At 30.9% G+C, this 12098-nt stretch overlaps 1 pseudogene; it reads left to right on the forward strand.

Annotated features, from left to right (window-relative positions):
- Window positions 1-800: 800 nt before the first annotated feature.
- Window positions 801-901, forward strand: LOC112438556 (U6 spliceosomal RNA; annotated as a pseudogene).
- The last annotated feature ends 11197 nt before the right edge of the window (window positions 902-12098 follow it).

The following is a 12098-nucleotide window of genomic DNA, read 5'->3' on the forward strand; positions in this document are numbered from 1 at the left end:
TCTGACTGGTGTGAGATAGTATCTCATTGTGGATTTGATATACACTTCTCTGATGATTAGTGATGTGGAACCTTTTTTAAATGTGGTTTTTGGTTGTTTGTATGTACGTGAATATACCATTTCATGGTGAATTCTGGGCTTTTAGTATAATCATCAACCAAATAGTGTACCTTGTAACAAATGTACCAAAATACCCAAAAGAAGGGAAATCACTATATTGAAGAGATATCTGCTCTCCTATGTTTGTTGAAGCACTGTTTACAATAGCTGAGATTTTGAAGCAACCTAAGTGTTCATCAACAGATAAATGGATAAAGAAAAAGTGGTACATATACACAATGGAGCACTAGTCAGCCATCAAAAACAATGAGATCCAGTCATTTGCAACAACATGGATGAAACTAGACATCATTATGCTAAGTGAGATAAGCCAGGCACAGAAAGACAAACATTACATGTTCTTACTTATTTGTGGGATCTAAAATTCAAAACAATTGAACTCATGGACACAGAAAATAGAATAGTTACCAGAGGCTGGGAAGGGTAGTGAGGGGTAGGGATGGTTAAAGGGTACAAAAAGTAGTTAGAAAGAATGAATAAGACCTATATTTGATAGCACAACAGGGTGACTACAGTCAATAATAACTTAATTTTACCCTTTAAGATAACTTAAAGAATGTAATTTCACTGTCTATAACTTAAAGGAGTTAAATGGTTGATGGGGTGGATACCCCTCTTCTCTTTGATGTGCTTATTTCATATTACATGCCAGTCTCAAAACATCTCATGTTCTCGTAAATATATACATCTACTCTATACCCACAAATTTTTTTTAAAAAACAGATCAGCATGGCCCCTGAACAAGGATGACAGGCAAATTGATGAAGTGTTTCATATTTTTAGCTGCTCTTGCCATGGTGGAAAAAAAAATGATAACTATGTGGGAATATGAATATGTTATCTTGTTTTATAATAGTACCAATTTTTCTATATCTATGTATCACAAAGCATCCGGTTGTGTATGTTAAACATACATAACAAGATTTATTTTAAAAAAAGAAACATATAAATACTGGGAAAAAAACTATTATTCATATTTTTAAAAAGCTGTGACATGGACTTAAGGAGTCATAAAATGTCAATGAAGGCATTAAGAGGTTTCTGAAACCTAATAACTTAATTATTTGCATAGAATTAGGAATGAAGAACCCTCTTGGGAAGCATACTTTATAATGCTCCTCTTCAGTCTTTCTTACTTTTGATTATTTATTAGGGTATATGTGTTGTTACAGTGACTGAATTAGATGAGATTTTTAGGTTTTGAGGGAGCATTTAGAAGAAAAAAGTATTGACTTCTGACTTCGGAGTTACGTTTCCTGAGTTTGATTTGATGCTTAGCTATTTACCAGCTGTGTAACACTGGCCAAACTTCCTAATCTCTCTGTGCCTTAGTTTTCCCATATTTAAAATGAGATGAGATTTTAAACATGTGTCAGCCCCTCTCATTACAGGCCTGGAAGCCTAGGAGGAAAAACCTGTTTGATGGGAAGGGCACAGCGACCCCCTGCTGTGTGCAGCCTATGGACTTGGTGCTCTGCATCATGACCACTCCAGCTGTGGTTGAAAGAGGCCAAGGTATAGCTCAGGCCATGGCTTCAGACGGTGCAAACCCCAAGCCTTGGCAGCTTCCACATGGTGTCGAGCCTGCAGGTGCATAGAATTCAAGAATTGAGGTTTCGGAACCTATACCTAGATTTCAGAGAATGTATGGAAACACCTGGCTGTCCAGGCAGAAGATTTCTGCAGGGGCAGAGCAATCATGCAGATCCTCTGCTAGGGCAGTGCAGAAGAGAAATGTGGTATTGGATCCCCCACACAGAGCCCCACTGGGGCACTGCCTAGTGGAGCTGGGAGAAGAGGGCCACTGTCTTCCAGACCCCAGAATGGTAGATCCACTGAGAGCTCTCACCATGCACCTGGAAAAGCCGCAGACACTCAACACCAGCCCGTGAAAACAGCTGGGAGGGAGGCTGTACCCTCCAAAGCCACAGGGGTGGAGCTGCCCAAGGTTGTGGGAGCCCACCTCTTGCATCAGTGTGCCCTGGATGTAAGACATGAAGTTAAAGGAGATCATTTTGGAACTTTAAAGTTTAATGATTGTCCTATTGGACCTATTGGATTTTGGACTTGAATGGGGCCTGTAGCCCCTTAGTTTTGGCCAATTTCTTCCATTTGGAATGTGTGTGTTTGCCCAATGCCTGTATCTCCATTGTATCTGGATAGTAACTAACTTTCCTTTGATTTTGCAGGCTCATAGGCATTGTCTCAAATGAGATCTTGGACTTAGACTTCTGTGATAGTGCTGAAATGAGTTAAGATTTCGGGAGACTGTTGGAAGGGCATGATTGTGTACTGAATTGTGAGAACATGAGATTTGGGAGTGGCAAGGGGTGGAATAATATGGTTTGGCTATGTCCCCACCCAAATCTCATCTTGAATTGTAGTTCCCATAATTCCCACACGTCATGGGAGGGACTAGGTAGACATAAGTGAATCATGGAGTCAGTTTCCCCCATCCTGTTCTTGTAATAGCGAGTTATTTCTCACGAGATCTGATGGTTTTATAAGGGGTTTTCCCCTTCACTGGGCACTCATTCTTCTCCTTCCTGCCACCCTGTGAAGAAGGATGTATTTGCTTCCCCTTCTGCCATCATTTTAAGTTTCCTGAGGCCTCCTCAGCCATGCTGAACTGTGAGTCAGTTAAACCTCTTTCCTTTATAAATTACCTAGTCTCAGGTATGTCTTTATTAGTAGTGTGAGAACAGACTAATACATACATTAAAACTGAAAGATATAGAATCTTTGAACAGACTGATAACAAGCAGTGATATTGAAATGGTAATAAAGAAATTGCCAACAAAGAAAAGCCCAGGACCAGATGGATTCACAGCTGAATTCAATCATACATTAAGAAGAATTGGTACCAATTCTATTGACACTATCCAAAAGACAGAGAAAGAAGGAATCCTCACTAAATCATTCTATGAAGCAGTATCACCCTAATACCAAAACTAGAGAAGGACATAATAAAAAAAGAAAACTACAGACCAATATCCCTGATGAACACAGATGCAAAAATCCTCAACAAAATACTAGTGAGCCAAATCTAACAGCATATCAAAAAGATAATCCACCATGACCAAGTGGGTTTTTCACCAGTGATGCAGGGGTGGTTTAACATATGTAAGTCAATAAATGTGATACACCAAATAAATGGAATTAAAAACAAAAATCACATGATCATCTCAATAGATGCATAAAAAGCATTTGACAAAATCCTACATCCCTTTATGATTAAAACCCTCAGAAAAATCGGCGTGGAAAGGACATACCCTAAGGTAATAAAGGCCATCTACAACAAACTCACAGCCAACATTATACTGAATGGGGAAAAGTTGAAAGCATTTTTCCTGAGAACTGAAACAAGACAAGGATGCCCACTTTCACCACTTCTACTCAACATAGTTCTGGAAGTTCTAGCCAGAGCAATCAGACAAGAGAAAGAAATAAAGGGCATCCAAATTGGTAAAGAGGAAGTCAAACTGTCACTGTTTGCTGATAATATGATTGTATACCTTGAAAACTCTAAAGACTCATCCAAAGAGCTCCTAGAACTGGTAAATGAATTCAGCAATGTTTCAGGTTACAAAATTGATGTACACAAATCAGTATTTCTGCTATACACCAACAGTGACCAAGCTGAGAATCAAATTAAGAACTCAACTTCTTTCACAAAGGAATATACCTAACTAAGGATGTAAAAGACCTCTACAAGGAAAGCTACAAAACACTGCTGAAAGAAATCATAGATGACATAAAGAAACGGAAACACATCCCATGCTCATGGATGGGTAGAATCAATATTGTAAAAACGACCATACTGTTAAAAGAAATCCACAAATTCAATGCAATTCTCATTAAAATACCACCAGCATTCTTCACAGAATTAGAAAAAAATCAATCCTAAAATTCACATGGAACCAATAAAGAGCCTGTATAGCCAAAGCAAGATTAAGCAAAAAGAACAAATCTGGAGGCATCACACTACCCAACTTCAAACTATATTATAAGGCCATAGTCACCAAAACAGTATGGTATACTGGTATTAAAATAGGTACATAGACCAATGAAACAGAATAGAGTGCCCAGAAATGAAGTCAAATACTTACAGCCAACTGATCTTCAATAAAGCAAACAAAAACATAAAGTGGGGAAAGGACACCTTATTCAACAAATGGTTCTGGGATCATTGGCAAGCCACATGTAAATGAATGAAACTGGATCTTCATCTCTCACCTTACACAAAAATGAACTCAAGATGGATCAAAGACTTTAATTTAAGACCTGAAACAACAAAGGTTCTAGAGGATAAAATCAGAAAAAGCCTTCTAGACATTGGCTTAGGCAAAGACTTCATGACCAAAAACTCAATAGCAAATGCAACTAAAACAAAGACAAATAGATGGGACTTAATTAAGCTTCAAAGCTTCTGCACAGCAAAGGAAATAATTAACACAGTTAACAAACAACTAACAGAGTGGGAGAAAATCTTCACAATCTGACAAAGGACTAATATCCAGAATCTACAAAGAACTCAAACGAACAGGCAAGAAAAAAAAAAAAAATCTCACCAAAAAGTGGGCTAAGGACATGAATAGACAGTTCTCAAAAGAAGATATACAAATGGCCAAGAAGCATATGGAAAAATGTTCAACATCACTAATTATCAGGGAAGTGTACATCAAAACCACAATGTGATACCAACTCACTCCTGCAAGAATATTCATAATCAAAAAATCAAAAAATAATAGATATTGGTGTGGATGTGGTCAAAAGAGCACACTTTTACACTGTTGATGGGAATGTAAACTAGTACAACCACTATGGAAAACAGTGTGGAAATTCCTTGATGAACTAAAAGTAGATCTACTGTTTGATCCAGCAATCCCACTACTAGGTATATAGCCAGAGAAAAAGAAGTCATTATACAAAAAAGATACTTGCACACACGTTTATAGCAGCACAATTTGCAACTGCAAAACCAGCCCAAATGCCCATCAATCAACAAATGGATAAAGAAAATGTGGTGTGTATATATATATATATATATAATATATTATATATAATTATATTACATATAATATATTATATATTATATATAATATATAATACATTATATGTAATATAATTATATATATTATATATAATATAATTATATATAATTATATATATAATAATAATATATTATATATATAATATATATATTATATATAGGCATCCTAAGATTTAGTGTGCCTAATGTTCTTTGTCTTTTATTGTGTATCATAGAACATTAAAGTATGATGGCTGTAGAAAAACCAAGAAGGAGACTGAGGAAATGATTTGGTCTGATTAAAAATGTATACTCTTAGATAATATTTTTAGAGAGAAAATAAATTTTATTCTTATGCTTTCAAGTTATCACAAAGCATAAATTAATGGAACAAAAATTAATGGAGTTTAGCCAAGATGTTTTAAATATATATATAATATATAATATATATTATATATTATATATTATATAATATATAATATATAATATATATTATATATTATATAATATATAATATATAATATTATATATTATATAATATATAATATTATATATTATATAATATATAATATAATATATTATATATAATATATAATATATATTATATATAATACATATATAAAATGGAATACTACTCAGCCACAAAAAGGAACAAGATAATGGCACTTGTGACAACCTGGATGGAATTGGAGACTACTATCCTAAGTGAAGTAACTCAGGAATGGAAAACCAAACATTGCATCTTCTAACTCATATGTGGGAGCTAAGCTATGAGGACACAAAGGCATAAGAAAGATACATTCAACTTTAGGGACTCAGGGGAAAAGGTGGAGGGGTGGCAAGGGATAAAACACTACAGATTGGGCACAATGTATTCTGCTCAGGTGATGGGTGTACCAAAATCTCAGACATCACCACTAAACAACTTATTCATGTAACCAAACACCACCTGTTTCCCAAAAGCCCATTGAAATAAAAAATAAAATAAAATTCTTGTTTTAAAAAAAACAGTGCCAATCTTTTCATCTTTGGAGTAAGTTTGAAAATGTATTTATCTTTCATTAAAATGTTTATATTAACATGTAATAAATTTGTAATTGTTTTTAATAAATGAATAAATATTTTTTAAAAGAATTAAATGAGTTATTATTTGTAAAACATTTAGAATAATGCTTCGCATACAGTTAGTGCTGCCTAAGTATATATTAAATAAAAATTAAATATCAGGAAAAAAAGTATAAACATTTTCTTCTAGTAATATAACTTAGGATGGGCCAGAGTTTAATTTTATGATGCTGGATGGCATTATGAGATCAATAAGGCATCCTAAGATTTAGTGTGCCTAATGTTCTTTGTCTTTTATTGTGTATCATAGAACATTAAAGTATGATGGCTGTAGAAAAACCAAGAAGGAGATTGAGGAAATGATTTGGTCTGATTAAAAATGTATACTCTTAGATAATATTTTTAGAGAGAAAATAAATTTTATTCTTATGCTTTCAAGTTATCACAAAGCATAAATTAATGGAACAAAAATTAATGGAGTTTAGCCGAGATGTTTTAAGCTAGCAAGATCTGATACGTTAAATTGAGGTTACACATAAAATTAAAATACACAGAACTCATTTGGGAAACAATTCATTCTATTTTATGCTTCCAAAATCCTCTTTAGCACATCAAAGAAGACTTTGCCACTTATTAGCTGTGTGATTTTGGGAGAATCACTCAGATTACCTAAAGCTTTTTTCTTGTCAGTAAAATGGGGTGGACAAGTATTCCAAAGCTTATCTCCCAAACCCCGTGTCATCCCACATTCTTCAGAGGGCAATCATAAATATAAGAGTTTTTTAAACAATAGAGATATATAGATAAAACTGAGTGAATATCTTGAATTGAGTATCCCTGATAGCAGATCATGAGACAATTATTTGGGAAGAGGAGATTTATTGACAGGTTATCTACGGAAACATAAAGAAGGGAGAAGGGAGTATAATAGTGAAAAAGAGGAAAACCAATAAGGAGCTGATTTTTCCTGTAGACAGATAGGCTCAGTCTCCCTGTAAACCCTATGAGTGACAATGTAGAGTGAACTAAAGAATTGGCTTCCCCCATGGGATAGGTGGCCGGCACTTTTTAATACAGACCCCCATCCCCCACCAGTTAAAGTTTTTCTTTGATGACATTAAAACCCCTTATTGGACCTGAAAGAAGGCAGAAAGAAGGCTTAAGGCAGAAAAGCAAAAGAGGCCAATTTGCTTTTGCCTTGGCACCCTAAGAGTGTGCAGGTTACTGTCCAATATTGCTATAGGTGAAATCAGAAGTAAACCGTAAAGTAAAGAAATATATATATTATATATTTCATATATAATATAATATATAATTATATATTATATATTATTATATATTATATATAATATATAATATATTTTATATAATATATAATATATACAATATATAATACATATTATATATAAAATATATTATATATTATATAATTATATATATTATATAATATATATAATGTAAGAGAAACTCTGAGGTTTCATTTATTTTAAATGTGCTACTTCAAGGAAAATATAGGATAAAAAAATCAAAGAGTATCTAAGGGGTATATATATCTTTGTGTGTGTATGTATATCTATATAAGTATATATACACAAACATATGTATATCTACATATATAGATATACATATATCTATACATATATATACACACAAACACACACACAGTTATTGAGAGTGCCTTAGATATTTTCATTTCACCAAATGAAAACAGAACAATAAAGGATTATATCTCATCGGAATTTAAAATAGACTTTTTATATATTCTGAAGGTAGCAGAATTGTAATTACTTGCATTTTAAATTAATTGATATTGCTTTTTATTAGTTCACTGTCTAATATGGATCGAAGTGGAAAGAAAACGTGGAAATTCAAATATCCTTCTGAAGCTGACTATGCTAAATATCATGCAAACAGAGGAAAGCTAGGTATCTCGGTTCATTTTCTGTCGCTATGACAGAATATGTGAGACTGGGTAGTTTATAAAGGACACAGATTTATTTCTCACAGTTCTGAAGGCTGAGGAGTCCAAGAACATGGCACTGGCATCTGGTGAAAACCTCCTTGCTGTGTTATCCTATGGTGGAAGGTGAGAGGGTAAGCCAGGGCATGCAAAGAAGGAGAAAACATGAGGGGCTGTACTTGCTTTATAACAACCCACTCTCACAGCAACTAACCCCTTTCCTCAATAACTTCATTAATTCATTAATGAGAATGGGGACCTTATGACCTAATTACTTCTTAAAGGCCCTACCTCATGAGTTTTGGCAGGGGCATTCATGTTATAGCAATAGGTGTTTGATATATATATATATATATATATAGATGTTATATATATAAAATATATATTATAATTTATAATGTATAATATAGATATTATATAATTATATAATATATATTATTATACATTATAGATATTATATATTATTTTATATATATTATATATTATTTTATATATAATATATATTATATATTATTTTATATATAATATATATTATATATTATTTTATATATAATATATATTATATATTATTTTATATATAATATATATTATATATTATTTTATATATAATATATATTATATATTATTTTATATATAATATATATTATATTATTTTATATATAATATATATTATATTATTTTATATATAATATATTATATATTATTTTATATATAATATATTATATATTATTTTATATATAATATATATTATATATTATTTTATATATAATATATATTATATATTATTTTATATATAATATATTATATATTATTTTATATATAATATATTATATATTATTTTATATATAATATATATATTACATTATATATTTTAAATATGTTATAATATATATTATATTATATATTATATTATATATTTTACATATATTATATATTATATTGTATATTTTACATATATTATTATATATTATATTATATATATTTTATATTTTACATATATTATAATATATATTATATTATATATTTTTTATATTTTATATATATTATAATATATATTATAATATATTATATATTTATATATAATATAATATATTATATTATATATTATAATATAGTATATATTATAGTATATATTTTATACATAATATATCATATATTATATTATATATATTATATTATATATAAATATATATATAAATATGTAATGTATTATAAATATATAATATAATATATTATAAATATATAATATAATATATTATATTATATATAATATAATATAATATATTATATATTATATATCATATATTATATATAATATATTATATTATATATAATATAATATAATATATTATATATAATATAATATATGATATATAATATATAATATATTATATTATATTATATATAATATAATATATTATATATAAATATGATATGATATAAAAATGAACCGAGATACCTAGCTTTCCTCTGTTTGCATGATATTTAGCATAGTCAGCTTCAGAAGGATATTTGAATTTCCACGTTTTCTTTCCACTTCGATCCATATTAGACTGTGAACTAATAAAAAGCAATATCAATTAATTTAAAATGCAAGTAATTACAATTCTGCTACCTTCAGAATATATAAAAAGTCTATTTTAAATTCCGATGAGATATAATCCTCTATTGTTCTGTTTTCATTTGGTGAAATGAAAATATCTAAGGCACTCTCAATAACTGTGTGTGTGTTTGTGTGTATATATATGTATAGATATGTGTATATCTATATATGTAGATATACATATGTTTGTGTATATATACATATATAGATATACATACATACACACACAAAGATATATATACCCCTTAGATACTCTTTGATTTTTTTATCCTGTATTTTCCTTGAAGTAGCACATTTAAAATAAATGAAACCTCAGAGTTTCTCTTATACATTGGCTGAAATCCCCAGCTAACAACTTCATTACTTTAAATAAATAAGTACCTGCAGACCTTTAGGAAGAAGAAATATTTTCTTTCCTTTAATATTTTCATAGGGCAATACTCTATTAAAAAAGCATAATAATTATTCAAAAGTTATGAAACACAAGTAAATTGTGGATATAATTAAAAGTTCAAAAATTACTAAATAAAATGCAGTTTAAATTATTACTGGATCTTTAAGTTAAAGTAGGGATACTACTTTATGTTTTTATTGAAGACAAGAGATGCCTGGATGATGCTTAAAATATATGTCTTTTTGGGCTAATGTCAATATTCATATTATACATTTCAAGTTATTGCAGATGTGTGAAACACTTTGGGACCAAAATTCTAAATTTCTACCTGGAAATCAAATATTAATTTATTTGGAGCAACAAATGTCGCATTTTATTTTAATTTTAATTTTTTTTTTTTTGAGACGGAGTCTCGTTCTGTCACCCAGGCTGGAGTGCAGTGGCATGGTCTTGGCTCACTGCAACCTCCGCCTCCCAGGTTCAAGCGATTCTCCTGCCTCAGCTTCCTGAGTAGCTGGGATTACAGGCGCACACCACCACAGCCGGCTAATTTTTTGTGTATTTTTAGTAGAGACAGGGTTCCACTATGTTGGCCAGACTGGTCTCAAACTCCTGACCTCGTGATCCGCCCACCTCAGCCTCCCAAAGTGCTGGGATTACAGGTGTGAGCCACCGCACCTGGCCCAAATGTCACATTTTAAAAGTGTCTTTAGGGCATATAATTGAGATCACAGTGTTAACTGCATCCAGCCACTATTTTTTTCTTTGAATAATTATCAAATATTTAATAAAGGTTTATTATCAAAATACAGCTAAAGGTAAACCTTTACCTTTTTTATACCTACATCACTTCTAAGACTTATGCAAAATTTGTAAACATTATAAAGTTTAAATTTATTACTATGAATTCTAATCATTTTATTAATATTAAGCATATAAGCATGAGGGAAAAGGTAAATCAAAACCATTAAAGTATTATTATCATGGATGATGTGGCAGGTAGAATATTTCCCTGAAGATGTACGTGACCTAATCTCCAACACCTGTGAATACATTACCTTAAATGACAAAGGACTTTTCAGATGTAATTAAGGATCTTGAGATGAAGAGGCTATTCTTGATTATTTAGTTAAATCCAAAGTAATCACAAAGGTCTTAATAAAAGAAAGAAGAGTCAGAATTAGAGAAGGAGATGTGATGATTAAAGTAGAGGTTGGAATGACGATGCCAATGCCAAGGAGTGCAGGTGATCTCTAGCAGGTGTGAGAGGCAAATAATCGATTCTCTCCTAGAGCCTCCAGAAAAAATGATAGCCCTGATGACAAATTGATCTCAATCCTGTAAGACCCATTTTGAATTCTGACCTCCAAAACGGTAAGATAATACATTTCTGTTGGTTTTGAGGTATAAAATTTGTTGTAATTTGTTAGAGCTGCAGTAGGAAAATAATACAGGTATGTATAATTTAAACTTCCCATATTATAATAGCATGCTTTTATATTTCTAAAGATGTCTTGCATAGCTTAAATCAGACACCTAACTAAATACAAAATGTATAATCGTTATAATTCAAGTTAGCAATCACATGACTCCAAGAAACAGAGACTCACTCAAGATAGTTAAAATAAGTAGGGAATTTAGTTTACTTTGTTGTAAAAGGAGAACCTTATAGGGCCCAATATTTAGAAGTAGAGCTTAACCTGCAGAAACTAGAAGAGCAGGCAGATAGTGTCTTATTCTTTTATTCCTTGACTTTTGTTCTTGCTCTCTCTTCCCAGCCTTCATCAATCTTAATATAAAAATGGATCCTAAGCTGGAAAAATATTTTTAAAAAATCAATGTTGTAAAGGGTACCAAGACTATATTATTACTGGCCTGCCAAGAATAAGACAGCAGTACCACAAACATTTTAGTATGGAATCTA

The sequence above is a fragment of the Pan paniscus genome, chromosome X, assembly GCF_029289425.2.
Source record: "Pan paniscus chromosome X, NHGRI_mPanPan1-v2.0_pri, whole genome shotgun sequence".
In the NCBI taxonomy this organism is placed as follows: Eukaryota; Metazoa; Chordata; class Mammalia; order Primates; family Hominidae; genus Pan; species Pan paniscus.